Consider the following 21,939-nt stretch of genomic DNA (forward strand, 5'->3'; position numbering starts at 1 on the left):
TGTCTGGCTTCGCCTTAACAAGAAGGTCGTGGTGTCCGAGAAGGGGAGTTTTCGGGAAAGCGTTGTGGCCATCGCTTCTCGGCCTTTTGGCTAAGATCAAGTGTAGTATCTACAGGAGATCTGGTCAGAAGGTGCCTGGGGTACCCGACCTGTTGGCCTTGGAGGTTCACCTCCTTGCTGCTTTTGGCAGGCGGCTTAGTCCCCAGGCAACGGGAAGCGATCCTCACCTATCTGCTGTTTTGCAGGTGAGGTGTCTTCTAGTTTCTGCACGGAGTCGTTACGCTTTGCTGGTCGTAAGAACATGGAGTTTTCGAACCAGGATGGGTCATCTACCGGAGAGGTGCCTTCTTATGCTCGAATAAAGAATGGAGTTCGGTTTATCCTGAGAGACCCTGGGAAAAAGATGATGGGACTGGCCTTTGTCGTGGAAGAACTTCTGTTCAAGCTTCTTGAAATTCGGAAAGACCAGATATTGGCGATATTGGAGTTTCCCAAGAGAGGTTGTTACGACCTTGTGATGAGCTCCGAGGAGGACCACAGCTTATTAATGGGTAAGCTGGAATGCGGGAAAGGGAATGTATTGTTGAATGGAATTGACGTAATGTCTCATTTCCCGAGGAGAGAACGTATATTGACTGTCCGGATGTACAGCCCGTATATCTCCGAGGAGGAGATAACTGTATTTTTGTCAAGATTTTGCGAAGATATCATCTCGAAGGGAAAAGTTCTGAACCAGTATGGCCTATGGACGATGAAATGGAGATTCGCCGTCAAGTTCAAAGAACTAGAAGACGGGAGTTTGTGTGTCCCACCAGGACGTTTTAAAATAGGCCGTGTCAATGGTGATTTGTTTTATGCTGGCATGGAGGATTTTTGCCGCAACTGCAAGAAATATGGACATATAAAGGACAATTGTACAGCACTGTGGTGTGGGAAGTGTCAAAAAGAAGGACATTTGCCAAACATGTGTGATCAACAGAAAACATGTCATTTGTGTGGAAGTGTTGACCATTTATATGCTTATTGCCCTACAAAGAAAAAGAGAAGTAGGGAAAAAGAAAAGGAAGAGACAGAGGAAGGTAATATTGTTTCTCAACAGGAGGAGGGAGCTGCTCTTTCTATTAAGAGAGCCACTAGAGAGAGAGATAAGACGGAGCCGGTTACAAAAGGAAAGCAAACAGAAGACGAAAGAAAAGATTATGCGACAGTACCGGTAGAGGTTTGGGAGGAGATCGATAGATTAGAGATAGGAGGTTTGCATTTTAATAAAATGTATGCGAAAGTGGCGCAAAACCTAGAAAAAGATAGAGCAAGGTTTTTTGAAACTTATAAGATACCTATAAAACTTGTTAAAAGATTGGAAGAAGGTTCAAAATCTGTTATTATGTTACAAGTGTTGTCTTATTTTGCGTATAAAGGAGGGATGAAGATTTAAAGGTGGTGGAGTTTATTTCTAAAGAGGTTTCCTTTGGTAACGTTTGAGTTGATAAAAAGTGTATTATTGAATTTTGTTTTGTTTGATAAGCATGTGTATTTTTTCTGTTTTAAATAAAATCGTTGATATCCCTTGTGGATAGCCAACTTAAAAAAAAAAATCTGTTCTTATCAGTTTAATATCTGATACGTCCCCTATCTGGGGACCATATATTAAATGGATTTTTAGAACAGGGAGATGGAAAAAGAGCTTGCTCTGTCCTCTCCAGGCATTGACCTGGTATTGCAGTGCCTCCAGGTTCAGTGCACCCCCTAATGAGTTTGCAAAAAACAGAGCAAAAGAATGAAGAAGGAAACAAGCCGGCTGCACCTGAAACTACTGTGTTGCAAGAAACATCCCTCGAGTGTGTTGTGCGCAGGTGGACCGACCCCGAAAAATTAGCCCGAGTGTGGCTACGAAAAGTTTGTTTGTCCAAGACTTGCTGGCCTCTGTTGCCATGGCAACCAACTGGCAGAGTTGTTTACAACTTGGCTGCCGGGCCAGTGCTGGTGATGTCATCGCGGGACGTGATGTCATCAAGGCTTTGCTGCTATGCACAGCTGCCAGCACAACAAGCAGCTCAGTTGCAGCCGGTCAAGCGACCGAGCAGGTAGGTGGAAAGGTAGGTGCAGTTTATTAAACCGTTTCCTTTGGATTTGATTTCCTGGTGGCCGATGTATCCTGCTGATGCTGCCTGCCTACGGCTCCAGCTGGGAGAATTCACCCTCCATGTTCTTTGATAGATAGATTAGATACATTAGATAGAATAGATAGGATAGATAGGATAGATAAGATAGGATAGATAAGATAGGATAGAATAGATAGAATAGATAGATAGATAGATAGATAGATAGATAGGTACTAATAATAAGCTAGCCAGCTAGGCAGCCAGCCACAGAGACAGCCAGCCAGCTACAGAGACAGCCAGCCAAAGAGCTAGCTGCATGTCATGTATGCCAGACAGAGACGGAGACAGAGACAGAGACGTGTATGTCTGCCATCCATCAGGTGGAAGCAGACGCAGTGTGATTGGGGGGTGGAGCTATTCAGATTTGAGAGCAGAAAGGAAGACAGAGGCAGTGCTAGGCAATAGGAGATGCAGTGTGAAAGCACGTCCGGTCCGCCATCTGAGAGGGTGGAGCGCATAATAGGGTATGTATGTCTGGCTTCGCCTTAACAAGAAGGTCGTGGTGTCCGAGAAGGGGAGTTTTCGGGAAAGCGTTGTGGCCATCGCTTCTCGGCCTTTTGGCTAAGATCAAGTGTAGTATCTGTTCTTATCAGTTTAATATCTGATACGTCCCCTATCTGGGGACCATATATTAAATGGATTTTTAGAACAGGGAGATGGAAAAAGAGCTTGCTCTGTCCTCTCCAGGCATTGACCTGGTATTGCAGTGCCTCCAGGTTCAGTGCACCCCCTAATGAGTTTGCAAAAAACAGAGCAAAAGAATGAAGAAGGAAACAAGCCGGCTGCACCTGAAACTACTGTGTTGCAAGAAACATCCCTCGAGTGTGTTGTGCGCAGGTGGACCGACCCCGAAAAATTAGCCCGAGTGTGGCTACGAAAAGTTTGTTTGTCCAAGACTTGCTGGCCTCTGTTGCCATGGCAACCAACTGGCAGAGTTGTTTACAACTTGGCTGCCGGGCCAGTGCTGGTGATGTCATCGCGGGACGTGATGTCATCAAGGCTTTGCTGCTATGCACAGCTGCCAGCACAACAAGCAGCTCAGTTGCAGCCGGTCAAGCGACCGAGCAGGTAGGTGGAAAGGTAGGTGCAGTTTATTAAACCGTTTCCTTTGGATTTGATTTCCTGGTGGCCGATGTATCCTGCTGATGCTGCCTGCCTACGGCTCCAGCTGGGAGAATTCACCCTCCATGTTCTTTGATAGATAGATTAGATACATTAGATAGAATAGATAGGATAGATAGGATAGATAAGATAGGATAGATAAGATAGGATAGAATAGATAGAATAGATAGATAGATAGATAGATAGATAGATAGATAGGTACTAATAATAAGCTAGCCAGCTAGGCAGCCAGCCACAGAGACAGCCAGCCAGCTACAGAGACAGCCAGCCAAAGAGCTAGCTGCATGTCATGTATGCCAGACAGAGACAGAGACAGAGACGTGTATGTCTGCCATCCATCAGGTGGAAGCAGACGCAGTGTGATTGGGGGGTGGAGCTATTCAGATTTGAGAGCAGAAAGGAAGACAGAGGCAGTGCTAGGCAATAGGAGATGCAGTGTGAAAGCACGTCCGGTCCGCCATCTGAGAGGGTGGAGCGCATAATAGGGTATGTATGTCTGGCTTCGCCTTAACAAGAAGGTCGTGGTGTCCGAGAAGGGGAGTTTTCGGGAAAGCGTTGTGGCCATCGCTTCTCGGCCTTTTGGCTAAGATCAAGTGTAGTATCTGTTCTTATCAGTTTAATATCTGATACGTCCCCTATCTGGGGACCATATATTAAATGGATTTTTAGAACAGGGAGATGGAAAAAGAGCTTGCTCTGTCCTCTCCAGGCATTGACCTGGTATTGCAGTGCCTCCAGGTTCAGTGCACCCCCTAATGAGTTTGCAAAAAACAGAGCAAAAGAATGAAGAAGGAAACAAGCCGGCTGCACCTGAAACTACTGTGTTGCAAGAAACATCCCTCGAGTGTGTTGTGCGCAGGTGGACCGACCCCGAAAAATTAGCCCGAGTGTGGCTACGAAAAGTTTGTTTGTCCAAGACTTGCTGGCCTCTGTTGCCATGGCAACCAACTGGCAGAGTTGTTTACAACTTGGCTGCCGGGCCAGTGCTGGTGATGTCATCGCGGGACGTGATGTCATCAAGGCTTTGCTGCTATGCACAGCTGCCAGCACAACAAGCAGCTCAGTTGCAGCCGGTCAAGCGACCGAGCAGGTAGGTGGAAAGGTAGGTGCAGTTTATTAAACCGTTTCCTTTGGATTTGATTTCCTGGTGGCCGATGTATCCTGCTGATGCTGCCTGCCTACGGCTCCAGCTGGGAGAATTCACCCTCCATGTTCTTTGATAGATAGATTAGATACATTAGATAGAATAGATAGGATAGATAGGATAGATAAGATAGGATAGATAAGATAGGATAGAATAGATAGAATAGATAGATAGATAGATAGATAGATAGATAGATAGATAGATAGATAGATAGGTACTAATAATAAGCTAGCCAGCTAGGCAGCCAGCCACAGAGACAGCCAGCCAGCTACAGAGACAGCCAGCCAAAGAGCTAGCTGCATGTCATGTATGCCAGACAGAGACGGAGACAGAGACAGAGACGTGTATGTCTGCCATCCATCAGGTGGAAGCAGACGCAGTGTGATTGGGGGGTGGAGCTATTCAGATTTGAGAGCAGAAAGGAAGACAGAGGCAGTGCTAGGCAATAGGAGATGCAGTGTGAAAGCACGTCCGGTCCGCCATCTGAGAGGGTGGAGCGCATAATAGGGTATGTATGTCTGGCTTCGCCTTAACAAGAAGGTCGTGGTGTCCGAGAAGGGGAGTTTTCGGGAAAGCGTTGTGGCCATCGCTTCTCGGCCTTTTGGCTAAGATCAAGTGTAGTATCTGTTCTTATCAGTTTAATATCTGATACGTCCCCTATCTGGGGACCATATATTAAATGGATTTTTAGAACAGGGAGATGGAAAAAGAGCTTGCTCTGTCCTCTCCAGGCATTGACCTGGTATTGCAGTGCCTCCAGGTTCAGTGCACCCCCTAATGAGTTTGCAAAAAACAGAGCAAAAGAATGAAGAAGGAAACAAGCCGGCTGCACCTGAAACTACTGTGTTGCAAGAAACATCCCTCGAGTGTGTTGTGCGCAGGTGGACCGACCCCGAAAAATTAGCCCGAGTGTGGCTACGAAAAGTTTGTTTGTCCAAGACTTGCTGGCCTCTGTTGCCATGGCAACCAACTGGCAGAGTTGTTTACAACTTGGCTGCCGGGCCAGTGCTGGTGATGTCATCGCGGGACGTGATGTCATCAAGGCTTTGCTGCTATGCACAGCTGCCAGCACAACAAGCAGCTCAGTTGCAGCCGGTCAAGCGACCGAGCAGGTAGGTGGAAAGGTAGGTGCAGTTTATTAAACCGTTTCCTTTGGATTTGATTTCCTGGTGGCCGATGTATCCTGCTGATGCTGCCTGCCTACGGCTCCAGCTGGGAGAATTCACCCTCCATGTTCTTTGATAGATAGATTAGATACATTAGATAGAATAGATAGGATAGATAGGATAGATAAGATAGGATAGATAAGATAGGATAGAATAGATAGAATAGATAGATAGATAGATAGATAGATAGGTACTAATAATAAGCTAGCCAGCTAGGCAGCCAGCCACAGAGACAGCCAGCCAGCTACAGAGACAGCCAGCCAAAGAGCTAGCTGCATGTCATGTATGCCAGACAGAGACGGAGACAGAGACAGAGACGTGTATGTCTGCCATCCATCAGGTGGAAGCAGACGCAGTGTGATTGGGGGGTGGAGCTATTCAGATTTGAGAGCAGAAAGGAAGACAGAGGCAGTGCTAGGCAATAGGAGATGCAGTGTGAAAGCACGTCCGGTCCGCCATCTGAGAGGGTGGAGCGCATAATAGGGTATGTATGTCTGGCTTCGCCTTAACAAGAAGGTCGTGGTGTCCGAGAAGGGGAGTTTTCGGGAAAGCGTTGTGGCCATCGCTTCTCGGCCTTTTGGCTAAGACCAAGTGATCTCACCTACTTGTTCGCAAGGGAGGTGCTTTGGTCCTGTACGGTGTTTGGCGGTGGCGATATTTTGAAAAATGGAAGCAACGAATGCAGATGGAACCTCAGCTGAAGAAGTCCCGGCTTATGCGAAAATCAGGAATGGATGTCGTTTTGCATTAAAGGATCCTGGAAAGAAAGAGCGGGGCCTTGTCTTCTTGGTGGAGGAGGTTTTCTTCAAGCTCTTCAGTTTGCAGAGGAGTCAGATTTTGGCCTTACTGGAGTTTCCAAAGCGTGGTGTATACGATCTGGTGTTGGCTTCAGAAGAAGATTACAGTTATCTTATGGGTAAGATTGAATATTGTAAGGGAAATGCTGTATTAAATGGTATTGATATAATTTCTCATTACCCGAGGAGAGAAAGACTGATAACCGTCCGGATGTACAGTCCCTATGTGGAGGAAGAGGAAATTGCGGTTTTCTTGGCAAAGTACTGTGAGGAAATTACTTCTAAAGGGAAAATCCTGAATCAGTTCGGATTGTGGACAATGAAAAGAAGATTTCTTGTGAAGTTCAAAGTCCTGGAGAATGGAAAGCTGTGTGTTCCCCCAGGACGTTTCAAGATTGGAGCAGTTAATGGGGACGTGTTCTTCTCTGGAATGGAAGACTTTTGTCGGAAATGTAAAAATTATGGGCATTTGAAGGAGCAGTGTACTGTTTCACTTTGTACTAAATGTCAGACAGAAGGACATTCTGCAGAGTCATGTAATCAACAAAAGCTTTGTCACCTGTGTGGGAGTGGAGAACACCTGTACGCTGTATGTCCACTTAAGAAAAAGCGGGGGAGGGAGAAGGAGGAAGGGCAGGAAGCAGCTGGAGGGAGTGAGAGTCCTCAGCAGGAGGGAAAAGACATGGATCCTTCAGTTAGAAGGACTCCTAGGGAGGTGGAGAGGGTTCCCAGAGAGGAGGAGAAAAGACAAAGGGTTGTAAGGTCACTTTCAGAGGAAGGAAGGAGGGAGCGTGGTATGGTATCTCAGGAGATGTGGGAGGCAATAGAGGCGCTAGAAAAGAGGAATTTTTATGGGAGGGTGGAAGAAAAAGTGAAGGCTAGTTTGGGGAAAGATAGAAAGAGATTTTTTGAGACGTATCATATACCTGGGGAGATAATAAAGCGAGTAGAAGAGTCAAGTTCGATGTCTCAGAATATGTTTCGGTTGTTGACTTATTTTGCATTTACGGGAGGTTTAAGAGGGTGATGTAACTTTATTTTGGTGTTTTTTCTTTTTATGGAGGTTAAAGGTTAGATACTTTTTTTGTTTGGTTGTTTGTTTTGTTTTGTTTATTGTTTGTAGATTTATTTTTGTTGTTGTAAAGCTTTTTGTTTTTTAATAAAATTGGTTGTTATCCTCTAGGGGATAATCAACTTAAAAAAAAAAAAAAAAAAAATCTGTTCTTATCAGTTTAATATCTGATACGTCCCCTATCTGGGGACCATATATTAAATGGATTTTTAGAACAGGGAGATGGAAAAAGAGCTTGCTCTGTCCTCTCCAGGCATTGACCTGGTATTGCAGTGCCTCCAGGTTCAGTGCACCCCCTAATGAGTTTGCAAAAAACAGAGCAAAAGAATGAAGAAGGAAACAAGCCGGCTGCACCTGAAACTACTGTGTTGCAAGAAACATCCCTCGAGTGTGTTGTGCGCAGGTGGACCGACCCCGAAAAATTAGCCCGAGTGTGGCTACGAAAAGTTTGTTTGTCCAAGACTTGCTGGCCTCTGTTGCCATGGCAACCAACTGGCAGAGTTGTTTACAACTTGGCTGCCGGGCCAGTGCTGGTGATGTCATCGCGGGACGTGATGTCATCAAGGCTTTGCTGCTATGCACAGCTGCCAGCACAACAAGCAGCTCAGTTGCAGCCGGTCAAGCGACCGAGCAGGTAGGTGGAAAGGTAGGTGCAGTTTATTAAACCGTTTCCTTTGGATTTGATTTCCTGGTGGCCGATGTATCCTGCTGATGCTGCCTGCCTACGGCTCCAGCTGGGAGAATTCACCCTCCATGTTCTTTGATAGATAGATTAGATACATTAGATAGAATAGATAGGATAGATAGGATAGATAAGATAGGATAGATAAGATAGGATAGAATAGATAGAATAGATAGATAGATAGATAGATAGATAGATAGGTACTAATAATAAGCTAGCCAGCTAGGCAGCCAGCCACAGAGACAGCCAGCCAGCTACAGAGACAGCCAGCCAAAGAGCTAGCTGCATGTCATGTATGCCAGACAGAGACGGAGACAGAGACAGAGACGTGTATGTCTGCCATCCATCAGGTGGAAGCAGACGCAGTGTGATTGGGGGGTGGAGCTATTCAGATTTGAGAGCAGAAAGGAAGACAGAGGCAGTGCTAGGCAATAGGAGATGCAGTGTGAAAGCACGTCCGGTCCGCCATCTGAGAGGGTGGAGCGCATAATAGGGTATGTATGTCTGGCTTCGCCTTAACAAGAAGGTCGTGGTGTCCGAGAAGGGGAGTTTTCGGGAAAGCGTTGTGGCCATCGCTTCTCGGCCTTTTGGCTAAGATCAAGTGTAGTTTCTACAGGAGATCTGGTCAGAAGGTGCCTGGGGTACCCGACCTGTCGGCCTTGGAGGTTTACCTCCATGCTGCTATTGGCAGGCGGCTTAGTCCCCAGGCAACGGGAAGCGATCTCACCTATCTGCGGTTAGCAGGTGAGGTGTTCTTGCGTGTCCTTTTTCCTGTTCAGGAGTCGTTGGTTTGGACCTAGAGCTATGGAGGCTACAAACCAGGATGGATCATCCACCGGAGAAGTGCCATCTTATGCCCGTATACGGAATGGTGTCCGGTTTATCCTGCACGATGCTGGGAAAAAAAGAGAAGGGACTGGCCTTTATCGTGGAGGAACTTCTTATCAAGTTGTTTGGAGTTAAGAAGAACCAGATCTTGGCTATTTTGGAGTTTCCCAGACGAGGTGTTTACGACCTAGTGCTGAACTCGGAGGAGGATTGCAGCTTTCTTATGGGTAAGCTGGAATGTGTGAGGGAAAATGTATTGCTTAATGGAATTGACGTTATTTCTCATTTCCCGAGGAGAGAACGCATAGTGACTGTGAGAATGTACAGTCCGTATATCGAAGAAGAGGAGATATCGGATTTTCTGTCAAGATTTTGCGAAGATGTTACCCCAAAAGGGAAAGTTCTAAATCAATATGGACTATGGACTATGAAGTGGAAGTTTCTCGTGAAATTTAAAGTCCTGGGAGACGGGAGTCTGTGTGTCCCACCGGGTCGGTTCAAGATTGGTCGGATCAACGGGGACCTGTTTTATGCAGGCATGGAGGACTTTTGCAGAAAGTGCAAGAAATATGGACATGTCAAAGAAAATTGTGAAGTTCTTTGGTGTGGGAAGTGCCAAAAGGAGGGACATTTGCCTGATACATGTAAACAGCCTAAAGCATGTCATTTATGTGGTAGTGTTGACCACTTATATGTTTCTTGTCCTAAGAAAAGGAAAAGAAATAGGGAAAAAGAAAAAGATGAGCCTGCACCTGGGAAAGTAAGTAGGGAGGAGATTGTCCCGAAGGAGGTGGTCCCAGGGCGGGAGGGCAGCCCGGGTCCTTCAGTTAAGAGGGCTCCCAGGGAGGGAGAGAGGAAAGATAAAAAGTCATGGTCTGAAAGACCTTTTTCAGAGGAGGAAAGAAAAGACTATGAATGTGTGTCAAAAGAGTTTTGGGTTCAGGTAGAAGCTCTAGAAAGAGAGTCTTATTGTAACCATTTAAGTGAGGCAGTCAGGACACATGTAGAAAATCATACTAAAAGGTTTTGTGAAACTTATAAAGTCCCCCCAGGTATTATTAGAAGACTAGAAGCATCAAGTTCAATATCCTTTGTTATGATTCGTTTATTGTGTTTTTTTGCTTTCAAAGGCGGTATGAGACCTTGATTTGTGTTATGTTTATTTGATTAGTTAAAATTCTTTTATTTGTAAAATAACTTGTTTTTGAATAAAATTGTTGACATCCCCTTTGTGGGATAGCCAACTTAAAAAAAAAAAATCTGTTCTTATCAGTTTAATATCTGATACGTCCCCTATCTGGGGACCATATATTAAATGGATTTTTAGAACAGGGAGATGGAAAAAGAGCTTGCTCTGTCCTCTCCAGGCATTGACCTGGTATTGCAGTGCCTCCAGGTTCAGTGCACCCCCTAATGAGTTTGCAAAAAACAGAGCAAAAGAATGAAGAAGGAAACAAGCCGGCTGCACCTGAAACTACTGTGTTGCAAGAAACATCCCTCGAGTGTGTTGTGCGCAGGTGGACCGACCCCGAAAAATTAGCCCGAGTGTGGCTACGAAAAGTTTGTTTGTCCAAGACTTGCTGGCCTCTGTTGCCATGGCAACCAACTGGCAGAGTTGTTTACAACTTGGCTGCCGGGCCAGTGCTGGTGATGTCATCGCGGGACGTGATGTCATCAAGGCTTTGCTGCTATGCACAGCTGCCAGCACAACAAGCAGCTCAGTTGCAGCCGGTCAAGCGACCGAGCAGGTAGGTGGAAAGGTAGGTGCAGTTTATTAAACCGTTTCCTTTGGATTTGATTTCCTGGTGGCCGATGTATCCTGCTGATGCTGCCTGCCTACGGCTCCAGCTGGGAGAATTCACCCTCCATGTTCTTTGATAGATAGATTAGATACATTAGATAGAATAGATAGGATAGATAGGATAGATAAGATAGGATAGATAAGATAGGATAGAATAGATAGAATAGATAGATAGATAGATAGATAGATAGATAGGTACTAATAATAAGCTAGCCAGCTAGGCAGCCAGCCACAGAGACAGCCAGCCAGCTACAGAGACAGCCAGCCAAAGAGCTAGCTGCATGTCATGTATGCCAGACAGAGACGGAGACAGAGACAGAGACGTGTATGTCTGCCATCCATCAGGTGGAAGCAGACGCAGTGTGATTGGGGGGTGGAGCTATTCAGATTTGAGAGCAGAAAGGAAGACAGAGGCAGTGCTAGGCAATAGGAGATGCAGTGTGAAAGCACGTCCGGTCCGCCATCTGAGAGGGTGGAGCGCATAATAGGGTATGTATGTCTGGCTTCGCCTTAACAAGAAGGACGTGGTGTCCGAGAAGGGGAGTTTTCGGGAAAGCGTTGTGGCCATCGCTTCTCGGCCTTTTGGCTAAGATCAAGTGTAGTATCTGTTCTTATCAGTTTAATATCTGATACGTCCCCTATCTGGGGACCATATATTAAATGGATTTTTAGAACAGGGAGATGGAAAAAGAGCTTGCTCTGTCCTCTCCAGGCATTGACCTGGTATTGCAGTGCCTCCAGGTTCAGTGCACCCCCTAATGAGTTTGCAAAAAACAGAGCAAAAGAATGAAGAAGGAAACAAGCCGGCTGCACCTGAAACTACTGTGTTGCAAGAAACATCCCTCGAGTGTGTTGTGCGCAGGTGGACCGACCCCGAAAAATTAGCCCGAGTGTGGCTACGAAAAGTTTGTTTGTCCAAGACTTGCTGGCCTCTGTTGCCATGGCAACCAACTGGCAGAGTTGTTTACAACTTGGCTGCCGGGCCAGTGCTGGTGATGTCATCGCGGGACGTGATGTCATCAAGGCTTTGCTGCTATACACAGCTGCCAGCACAACAAGCAGCTCAGTTGCAGCCGGTCAAGCGACCGAGCAGGTAGGTGGAAAGGTAGGTGCAGTTTATTAAACCGTTTCCTTTGGATTTGATTTCCTGGTGGCCGATGTATCCTGCTGATGCTGCCTGCCTACGGCTCCAGCTGGGAGAATTCACCCTCCATGTTCTTTGATAGATAGATTAGATACATTAGATAGAATAGATAGGATAGATAGGATAGATAGATAGGATAGATAGATAGATAGATAGATAGATAGATAGATAGATAGATAGAGTAGGTAGGTAGGTAGGTACTAATAATAAGCTAGCCAGCTAGGCAGCCAGCCACAGAGACAGCCAGCCAGCTACAGAGACAGCCAGCCAAAGAGCTAGCTGCATGTCATGTATGCCAGACAGAGACGGAGACAGAGACAGAGACGTGTATGTCTGCCATCCATCAGGTGGAAGCAGACGCAGTGTGATTGGGGGGTGGAGCTATTCAGATTTGAGAGCAGAAAGGAAGACAGAGGCAGTGCTAGGCAATAGGAGATGCAGTGTGAAAGCACGTCCGGTCCGCCATCTGAGAGGGTGGAGCGCATAATAGGGTATGTATGTCTGGCTTCGCCTTAACAAGAAGGACGTGGTGTCCGAGAAGGGGAGTTTTCGGGAAACCGTTGTGGCCATCGCTTCTCGGCCTTTTGGCTAAGATCAAGTGTAGTATCTGTTCTTATCAGTTTAATATCTGATACGTCCCCTATCTGGGGACCATATATTAAATGGATTTTTAGAACAGGGAGATGGAAAAAGAGCTTGCTCTGTCCTCTCCAGGCATTGACCTGGTATTGCAGTGCCTCCAGGTTCAGTGCACCCCCTAATGAGTTTGCAAAAAACAGAGCAAAAGAATGAAGAAGGAAACAAGCCGGCTGCACCTGAAACTACTGTTTTGCAAGAAACATCCCTCGAGTGTGTTGTGCGCAGGTGGACCGACCCCGAAAAATTAGCCCGAGTGTGGCTACGAAAAGTTTGTTTGTCCAAGACTTGCTGGCCTCTGTTGCCATGGCAACCAACTGGCAGAGTTGTTTACAACTTGGCTGCCGGGCCAGTGCTGGTGATGTCATCGCGGGACGTGATGTCATCAAGGCTTTGCTGCTATACACAGCTGCCAGCACAACAAGCAGCTCAGTTGCAGCCGGTCAAGCGACCGAGCAGGTAGGTGGAAAGGTAGGTGCAGTTTATTAAACCGTTTCCTTTGGATTTGATTTCCTGGTGGCCGGCCGATGTATCCTGCTGATGCTGCCTGCCTACGGCTCCAGCTGGGAGAATTCACCCTCCATGTTCTTTGATAGATAGATTAGATACATTAGATAGAATAGATAGGATAGATAGGATAGATTAGATAGATAGATAGATAGATAGATAGATAGATAGATAGATAGATAGATAGGTAGGTAGGTAGGTAGGTAGGTACTAATAATAAGCTAGCCAGCTAGGCAGCCAGCCACAGAGACAGCCAGCCAGCTACAGAGACAGCCAGCCAAAGAGCTAGCTGCATGTCATGTATGCCAGACAGAGACGGAGACAGAGACAGAGACGTGTATGTCTGCCATCCATCAGGTGGAAGCAGACGCAGTGTGATTGGGGGGTGGAGCTATTCAGATTTGAGAGCAGAAAGGAAGACAGAGGCAGTGCTAGGCAATAGGAGATGCAGTGTGAAAGCACGTCCGGTCCGCCATCTGAGAGGGTGGAGCGCATAATAGGGTATGTATGTCTGGCTTCGCCTTAACAAGAAGGACGTGGTGTCCGAGAAGGGGAGTTTTCGGGAAACCGTTGTGGCCATCGCTTCTCGGCCTTTTGGCTAAGATCAAGTGTAGTATCTGTTCTTATCAGTTTAATATCTGATACGTCCCCTATCTGGGGACCATATATTAAATGGATTTTTAGAACAGGGAGATGGAAAAAGAGCTTGCTCTGTCCTCTCCAGGCATTGACCTGGTATTGCAGTGCCTCCAGGTTCAGTGCACCCCCTAATGAGTTTGCAAAAAACAGAGCAAAAGAATGAAGAAGGAAACAAGCCGGCTGCACCTGAAACTACTGTTTTGCAAGAAACATCCCTCGAGTGTGTTGTGCGCAGGTGGACCGACCCCGAAAAATTAGCCCGAGTGTGGCTACGAAAAGTTTGTTTGTCCAAGACTTGCTGGCCTCTGTTGCCATGGCAACCAACTGGCAGAGTTGTTTACAACTTGGCTGCCGGGCCAGTGCTGGTGATGTCATCGCGGGACGTGATGTCATCAAGGCTTTGCTGCTATACACAGCTGCCAGCACAACAAGCAGCTCAGTTGCAGCCGGTCAAGCGACCGAGCAGGTAGGTGGAAAGGTAGGTGCAGTTTATTAAACCGTTTCCTTTGGATTTGATTTCCTGGTGGCCGGCCGATGTATCCTGCTGATGCTGCCTGCCTACGGCTCCAGCTGGGAGAATTCACCCTCCATGTTCTTTGATAGATAGATTAGATACATTAGATAGAATAGATAGGATAGATAGGATAGATTAGATAGATAGATAGATAGATAGATAGATAGATAGATAGATAGATAGATAGGTAGGTAGGTAGGTAGGTAGGTAGGTACTAATAATAAGCTAGCCAGCTAGGCAGCCAGCCACAGAGACAGCCAGCCAGCTACAGAGACAGCCAGCCAAAGAGCTAGCTGCATGTCATGTATGCCAGACAGAGACGGAGACAGAGACAGAGACGTGTATGTCTGCCATCCATCAGGTGGAAGCAGACGCAGTGTGATTGGGGGGTGGAGCTATTCAGATTTGAGAGCAGAAAGGAAGACAGAGGCAGTGCTAGGCAATAGGAGATGCAGTGTGAAAGCACGTCCGGTCCGCCATCTGAGAGGGTGGAGCGCATAATAGGGTATGTATGTCTGGCTTCGCCTTAACAAGAAGGACGTGGTGTCCGAGAAGGGGAGTTTTCGGGAAACCGTTGTGGCCATCGCTTCTCGGCCTTTTGGCTAAGATCAAGTGTAGTATCTGTTCTTATCAGTTTAATATCTGATACGTCCCCTATCTGGGGACCATATATTAAATGGATTTTTAGAACAGGGAGATGGAAAAAGAGCTTGCTCTGTCCTCTCCAGGCATTGACCTGGTATTGCAGTGCCTCCAGGTTCAGTGCACCCCCTAATGAGTTTGCAAAAAACAGAGCAAAAGAATGAAGAAGGAAACAAGCCGGCTGCACCTGAAACTACTGTTTTGCAAGAAACATCCCTCGAGTGTGTTGTGCGCAGGTGGACCGACCCCGAAAAATTAGCCCGAGTGTGGCTACGAAAAGTTTGTTTGTCCAAGACTTGCTGGCCTCTGTTGCCATGGCAACCAACTGGCAGAGTTGTTTACAACTTGGCTGCCGGGCCAGTGCTGGTGATGTCATCGCGGGACGTGATGTCATCAAGGCTTTGCTGCTATACACAGCTGCCAGCACAACAAGCAGCTCAGTTGCAGCCGGTCAAGCGACCGAGCAGGTAGGTGGAAAGGTAGGTGCAGTTTATTAAACCGTTTCCTTTGGATTTGATTTCCTGGTGGCCGGCCGATGTATCCTGCTGATGCTGCCTGCCTACGGCTCCAGCTGGGAGAATTCACCCTCCATGTTCTTTGATAGATAGATTAGATACATTAGATAGAATAGATAGGATAGATAGGATAGATTAGATAGATAGATAGATAGATAGATAGATAGATAGATAGATAGATAGGTAGGTAGGTAGGTAGGTAGGTAGGTACTAATAATAAGCTAGCCAGCTAGGCAGCCAGCCACAGAGACAGCCAGCCAGCTACAGAGACAGCCAGCCAAAGAGCTAGCTGCATGTCATGTATGCCAGACAGAGACGGAGACAGAGACAGAGACGTGTATGTCTGCCATCCATCAGGTGGAAGCAGACGCAGTGTGATTGGGGGGTGGAGCTATTCAGATTTGAGAGCAGAAAGGAAGACAGAGGCAGTGCTAGGCAATAGGAGATGCAGTGTGAAAGCACGTCCGGTCCGCCATCTGAGAGGGTGGAGCGCATAATAGGGTATGTATGTCTGGCTTCGCCTTAACAAGAAGGACGTGGTGTCCGAGAAGGGGAGTTTTCGGGAAACCGTTGTGGCCATCGCTTCTCGGCCTTTTGGCTAAGATCAAGTGTAGTATCTTGTCTTACTGAACTGCCTTGACTTGACGGCTCAGGTCCTGGGGTACCCCCTGCACTCGGCCTTTGGGCATCGGCGATTTAATTCGTCTTAAGCTCACTGCAGCTATTGGGTGTAGGGCTATTCCCCAGGAACGAGAGTGAACCTTCCTCTCGGCCTGCTGCTCGATTGTCCTGTGCCCGACGGTTTGACCGGAGAACCACTTCGATCCCGCCTGCCGACGAACGATCGACGAAGACGCCCCGGAACCCCGAGAAGGACGACGCTGAACCCCGAAGAAGCCGGCGACGAGGATTTGCATCTCTCCGCCCCCTTCGACGAGGATCTGCATAGCTCCGCCCACCAGGAAAGAGCTCGACCGGGAGAAGCGATGGCCTCTTCAGCACCAGCACCGGAGATGAAGAAGACCCAGCAGAAGGAAGCGAGGAAGAGCCAGGAGGCCCGGGTCGTGGATGCCTCTTCCTCTGCCGCCCCAGCTCAGCCGACGACCAGCAAGGCTGCGGATCCAGGCGTCCCTACACTGCGGCCCTGGATGCGCACTACGGTGGCCATGCGACTGAAGAAGGTGGATGGTAGAGAGCCGGACATGTCTGAGGATGTGTTCGCTAAGAAGATGGTCCTGGACCAGGGTTTCTCCAAGGCTGAAACCCTCAGCATTTTCTTCTTCACGGGGATCTTCTATGTGACATTTGCCTCCTTCAACACCTGCAGGAGGTACTGGGAGGCGGTAAAGGCAGCGAGGCCCGAATCCCCTTTCTCTCGCTTTGTAAGCAACTGCTTAATCCAAAGGGAGGAGAGGCGGGTGACGGTTTCAATCCTTAACCCGTACATCCCAGGCAAGGACATCGCCACATTCCTTGCAAGGTACTGCACAGTGGTCAAGGAACCCTCCAAGATCCTGAGCAGCCTTGGATTCTGGACTGGCAAGTGGTCGGTGGTCGTGAGGCTCAACAGGGATGAGTCATCGGACGACGGTTTCCAGCACCTGCCTCAGGCTTTCTCTTTGGGTGACGCTCCAGGCTTCATCTATTACCCGGATATGCCGCAGATCTGCAGGAGATGCAGCAAGAAGGGTCATCAGGCGAAGGACTGCAGCGAAGATTCCTGTAGAGTCTGCCGAGTGCCGGGGCATGGGACCAAGGACTGTCCGAAGGCAAAAACCTGCAACCTCTGCGGCCATGCGGACCACAGCTACAGGGCCTGCCCCCAGAGGGAAAAGAGAACGTGGGCATCCGTGGTTGCCAAAGCTCCGACCGGCCAGCAGCCGGCCGTAGCCCAAGCAGCGCAGAAGCCCAAGGAGAAGGAGAAGAAGAAGAAGGAGGGTAAGAGGACGACGGCCCCTAACCCTCCCCCCACCCCCGCCCTCCCTACCCCTTCCCCCTCCCCTCCTTCCCCCCCTCCCCCCTCTCCCTCCCCGCCCACCCCCACTGAGGAATCCCTCCCCTATCCCATTGCCTCAGTGGGTCCCCTGTCCCCCGCCCCTACCCCCACCCTCCCACCCCACTCCCCCAACCCAGCAGCACTAACCTTTCCTCCCGCTGCTGTGGTTCTCTCCTTGGAGGATTTTCCCCCTCTTGTCCCCACAGTGGTTCCCGACAGGAAGAGGAAAGTGAGGGACAGCCCATCGGCTGAGACCTCCAAGAAAAAGATCATCGAGGTCTGCGAAGATGACCTCCCGGAGGAAAGCGACATGGATCAGGTGGTGGAGAATCTGGTCGACGAACCGGAGGCTTTCGACTTCGAGGACGTCCCAGAGAATGCACACCTGAAAGAGGCGCTGGAGGAGTGCATACGGGAATGGGTCGGGCCGGCGGGCCCCGAAGAAGAGGATCCGCCCGACCGGAGTGGTATCGTATGAGTCTGTGACTAACCCTTTTCTTTTCTCCCCATGGCTAATCTTTCCATCTTTAGCTTAAATGTGCGGAGTATGAGAGATAGGTCTAGATTCCAGACAGTTCTTTCGTTTTTAAATGCTCAGTTGTGCGATGTGTATATGTTGCAGGAATGTGCTCTGTCCTCTTCTAGGTCCTACAACCATCTGGCCAGGCAGTGGTCCCACGGTCCCTCCTACTGGTCCGGCGGGGGCGACTGTAAGTCCGCAGGGGTCGCCATCCTGATCAGGGGAGGCAACTTTACACTTGATTCTGTTCAGGAGCTTGTCTGTGGCAGATTGCTAATTGCAGACGGCTCTTGGGCGGGGGAGCCCGTAAGGCTCATCAATGTGTATGCCTCTCCTGAGAAGGGTGCGCGTCTGGAACTATTCCAGGCCCTGCGGGCCCAGCTCGCAACCTCCAGGGCTGTAGTGTTGGGTGGGGACTTCAACTGCCCCATTGAAGCGGACGGACGCAGTTCTGGGACATCTGTCAAGTTGGATGTCACATCCAAACTGCTCATCGAGATGGTGACTGAAGCATCCTTGCAGGACGTTGTTGGGTCCATCGGGAACGGCTCTGTTAATTATACATGGAGCCGCCCCGATGGCTCGCTCCGTTCTCGGATTGACTTTGTGTTTGCCTCTCGAGCAGTCAGGCAGACTAGGCACTCTATGGTTCCCTGCTTCTTCTCTGACCACAGGGCCATTCTGTTTCAAGGGGTTCTGGGCCATGGTTTCCCATCTGGCCCAGGCTCCTGGAAGCTGAATTGTGCTCTACTGGCTCAGGAGGAGGTTCTGGAGGAGCTTAGAGAGGCCTACATCGTATGGCGCAACGATAAATGTATGTTTGAGCGTGTTAGTGATTGGTGGGAATTTGTTAAGGTTCAATTTCGCAGTTTCTTTCAGGCCAAGAGTCGTCAACAGGCGTGCGGAAGAAAGAGGGACTTCAGGAGGCTGCAGCGCGAGCTGCGGTCACTGCAAGACCTTCTCCGGTGCGGCTGGGACGTGAAGGAGGAGCTGGAGGAGACCAAAAAGAGCTTGCAAAGGCACTTTGAGGAGGAATCCAAGCGAATCGTCTTCCGTTCCAAGGTGGAGAACCTGGAGAAGGGTGAGAAATGTAACTCGTTCTTTTTCAGGAAACTCCACGCCGGCCACACGCCCCTGACTGAGCTGCGGGATGAGACCGGAAGTTTGCGGAAGGGCAAAGAGGACGTGATGGGGGTTGTCACTAGCTTCTACCGCAGCCTCTACGCCCCGAAGACCACCGACTCCGAAGTGGCCGACGAGTTCCTGTCAGGTATCACTAACGTTGTTGATCCCGCAGGTGCGTCGGCCATGGACGCCCCCTTGACGGTGGGGGAGCTGCTCTCTGCCGCTAAATCCTTTAGGCCTGGCAGGACCCCGGGCAGTGATGGTCTCCCAGCGGAGCTCTATGTAGCGCTGGGGGATCTCATTTGCCCGGACCTGTTGGAGCTGTACGAGGAGATGGTGGTGGAGGGCAGAATGCCTCCGTCGTTGAGGGAGGGTATGATCACGATCCTGTATAAGCGGAAGGGGGAGAGATGTGACTTGAAAAATTGGCGTCCCATCTCTCTCTTGAACGTGGACTACAAGATCCTCGCCAAGGTGCTGGCCAACCGGCTGAAGAAGGTCATCGGTCGGGTCGTCCATCTGGACCAGACCTGTGGCATTCCCGGCCGCAGGATCGCAGACAGCCTCGCCCTAGTGAGGGACACGGTCCATTACATCCAAAGCCGCCGTGCACACGCGGCCCTGGTCAGCCTTGATCAGGAGAAGGCTTTCGACCGGGTCTCTCACGAGTTCATGGGCAGGGCACTGCGTAGGTTAGGACTTGGTGATATGTTTTGTCGTTTTGTTAACGTGATGTATTTTGATATTTTCAGCAGGGTACTGGTGAACGGCTGGAAGACTGACCCCTTTCCGGTTCTCTCTGGGGTCAGACAAGGCTGCCCTCTCTCACCTCTCCTTTTTGTTTGTGTTATAGAATCCTTCGCGGAGGCTATACGGCAGAACGGAGAGATCAGAGGGATCACCGTACCCGGACCCGATCGACACGAGGTCAAGTGCTCGCTGTACATGGACGACGTGACCGTCTTCTGCGCTGACCAGCGTTCGGTGACCGCACTCGTCCAGACCTGCGAGAAGTTCGGAAAGGCTTCAGGGGCAAAGGTCAACTGCGGGAAGTCGGAGGCTATGCTCTTCGGGGAGTGGCACCTGGCTTCCTCCGCCCCCTTCCCGTTTACCATCAAACCGGACTTCATCAAGATCCTTGGAGTCTGGTTCGGAAAGGAAGGCGCGGCCCTCAAGTCCTGGGAAGAGCGATTGGCTAAGGTCAATACGAAGATCGGGCTGTGGAGCCTCAGACACCTCACCATTGAGGGCAAAGCATTGGTCCTGAGGAACGAAGTTCTGCCTGTGCTCCAGTACACCGCACAGGCCTGGCCCCCCCATGTCACCGTCTGCAGGGCCATCACCAGGACCGTGTTTTGTTTCATCTGGGGCTCCAAAATGGACAGAGTGAAGCGCTCCGTGATGTACAAGGAACCCCGCAAGGGCGGAAAAGGTGTTCCGGATATCCCTACCTTGCTGCGGGCAGCCTTTGTATGTGACTGTGTGCGGAGGACTCTGCAACAGAAAAATGGCTCTGCGGGCAGGTCCATGTCTCGCCTGTTCCTCCTCCCCCTCTGGAGGGGTCTGAGCTGGGACAAGTGGGACAGCTCCATCCCTTACAACTGGCACACTCCCTGGTTCTACGGGGGCGTCGTCAAGTTTGTGAGGGAACACCAACTGGAGGGACTCAAGCCCGACTTGTGGAAGCCAAAAACTGTCCACAAGCTCATCAGAGCACAGGACTCTATGGAGCTCGTTCCAGGGCTCGCTGCGGCCACCGCAGAGACTGTATGGACAAATGTGGCTTCGGCAAAGCTGACCAACGGGCACAAGGACTTGTCTTGGATGGCCATTCAGGGGGGACTGCCTTTGAGGTCATTCATGCATGCCCGCAACCTGTGCAAAACGCGGTACTGCCCCCGGTGCCCCTTCGTGGAGGAAACATCTTCGCACCTCTTTTGGCAGTGTCCGTTTGCTCAGGGCCTGTTGGACGCCCTGGAACTTGAACTCAGTGACTGTGTGCCCAGGAACAGGCTAACGCACTGCGCGGTGCTGTACGGCCTGTTCCCTGGGAATTTCGGCGATGAGGCAACCCGGGAGGCCTGGCGCCTTATGAACTGTTTTAAGGACGCTATATGGCTTGCCAGGAACCGCCTCATTCTGAAGAAGGAGAGGATGTCCTTTCTGGACTGCCGCAGGCTGGTCCACAGCCTGCTCAGAGACTATTCCATCATGGACAGATCGGACCAGGAAGAAGAGGATTGATACCCCTCTCCTTCCCCCTCTCCCCTTGTGTTGTGTTGTCTTTCAATAAAGCTTCGGGCCTGTGATTTCCCCTCCCTACCCCCCTCTCTCCCACCCCCCTTACCCCATCACTTGTCTGTATTGCTTTATTGTTTGTTGTTTTAGGATTGTTAAGGTATGCTGGAATGTTAGTGTAGCGGGTGGTATGATGTATAGCGTAGGGAGCCTGTGCTGTATGTTGTACCATGGTGCTGAGTATGTAGTGTCTTATTTATTGAACTGTGCTGCGTCACAGTTTATGTATGCCTGACGACGACTGATTGTAATAAAGATATTTTCAATCAAAAAAAAATCTGTTCTTATCAGTTTAATATCTGATACGTCCCCTATCTGGGGACCATATATTAAATGGATTTTTAGAACAGGGAGATGGAAAAAGAGCTTGCTCTGTCCTCTCCAGGCATTGACCTGGTATTGCAGTGCCTCCAGGTTCAGTGCACCCCCTAATGAGTTTGCAAAAAACAGAGCAAAAGAATGAAGAAGGAAACAAGCCGGCTGCACCTGAAACTACTGTGTTGCAAGAAACATCCCTCGAGTGTGTTGTGCGCAGGTGGACCGACCCCGAAAAATTAGCCCGAGTGTGGCTACGAAAAGTTTGTTTGTCCAAGACTTGCTGGCCTCTGTTGCCATGGCAACCAACTGGC

At 49.3% G+C, this 21,939-nt stretch overlaps 9 non-coding genes and 4 pseudogenes across 9 annotated transcripts; all 13 read left to right on the forward strand.

The window, feature by feature from the left end:
- The first annotated feature begins 70 nt into the window (after positions 1-70).
- On the forward strand, positions 71-154 carry LOC138773162 (U2 spliceosomal RNA; annotated as a pseudogene).
- Positions 155-1,562: 1,408 nt separating this feature from the next.
- Positions 1,563-1,748, forward strand: LOC138773524 (U2 spliceosomal RNA). Its single transcript, XR_011360169.1, has one exon. It is a non-coding gene; the product is annotated as a U2 spliceosomal RNA (small nuclear RNA).
- A 955-nt stretch (positions 1,749-2,703) lies between these two features.
- On the forward strand, positions 2,704-2,894 carry LOC138773384 (U2 spliceosomal RNA). The gene has a single exon (XR_011360087.1). It is a non-coding gene; the product is annotated as a U2 spliceosomal RNA (small nuclear RNA).
- A 953-nt stretch (positions 2,895-3,847) lies between these two features.
- Positions 3,848-4,038, forward strand: LOC138773385 (U2 spliceosomal RNA). Its single transcript, XR_011360088.1, has one exon. It is a non-coding gene; the product is annotated as a U2 spliceosomal RNA (small nuclear RNA).
- A 975-nt stretch (positions 4,039-5,013) lies between these two features.
- On the forward strand, positions 5,014-5,204 carry LOC138773386 (U2 spliceosomal RNA). Its single transcript, XR_011360089.1, has one exon. It is a non-coding gene; the product is annotated as a U2 spliceosomal RNA (small nuclear RNA).
- Positions 5,205-7,580: 2,376 nt separating this feature from the next.
- On the forward strand, positions 7,581-7,761 carry LOC138773601 (U2 spliceosomal RNA; annotated as a pseudogene).
- A 2,434-nt stretch (positions 7,762-10,195) lies between these two features.
- Positions 10,196-10,385, forward strand: LOC138773502 (U2 spliceosomal RNA). The gene has a single exon (XR_011360152.1). It is a non-coding gene; the product is annotated as a U2 spliceosomal RNA (small nuclear RNA).
- Positions 10,386-11,340: 955 nt separating this feature from the next.
- On the forward strand, positions 11,341-11,531 carry LOC138773388 (U2 spliceosomal RNA). The gene has a single exon (XR_011360090.1). It is a non-coding gene; the product is annotated as a U2 spliceosomal RNA (small nuclear RNA).
- A 955-nt stretch (positions 11,532-12,486) lies between these two features.
- LOC138773389 (U2 spliceosomal RNA) lies at positions 12,487-12,677 on the forward strand. The gene has a single exon (XR_011360091.1). It is a non-coding gene; the product is annotated as a U2 spliceosomal RNA (small nuclear RNA).
- Positions 12,678-13,639: 962 nt separating this feature from the next.
- On the forward strand, positions 13,640-13,830 carry LOC138773391 (U2 spliceosomal RNA). The gene has a single exon (XR_011360093.1). It is a non-coding gene; the product is annotated as a U2 spliceosomal RNA (small nuclear RNA).
- A 966-nt stretch (positions 13,831-14,796) lies between these two features.
- On the forward strand, positions 14,797-14,987 carry LOC138773392 (U2 spliceosomal RNA). Its single transcript, XR_011360094.1, has one exon. It is a non-coding gene; the product is annotated as a U2 spliceosomal RNA (small nuclear RNA).
- Positions 14,988-15,949: 962 nt separating this feature from the next.
- LOC138773684 (U2 spliceosomal RNA) lies at positions 15,950-16,092 on the forward strand (annotated as a pseudogene).
- A 5,474-nt stretch (positions 16,093-21,566) lies between these two features.
- LOC138773490 (U2 spliceosomal RNA) lies at positions 21,567-21,740 on the forward strand (annotated as a pseudogene).
- The last annotated feature ends 199 nt before the right edge of the window (positions 21,741-21,939 follow it).

The sequence above is a fragment of the Dendropsophus ebraccatus genome, chromosome 14, assembly GCF_027789765.1.
Source record: "Dendropsophus ebraccatus isolate aDenEbr1 chromosome 14, aDenEbr1.pat, whole genome shotgun sequence".
Lineage (NCBI taxonomy): Eukaryota > Metazoa > Chordata > Amphibia > Anura > Hylidae > Dendropsophus > Dendropsophus ebraccatus.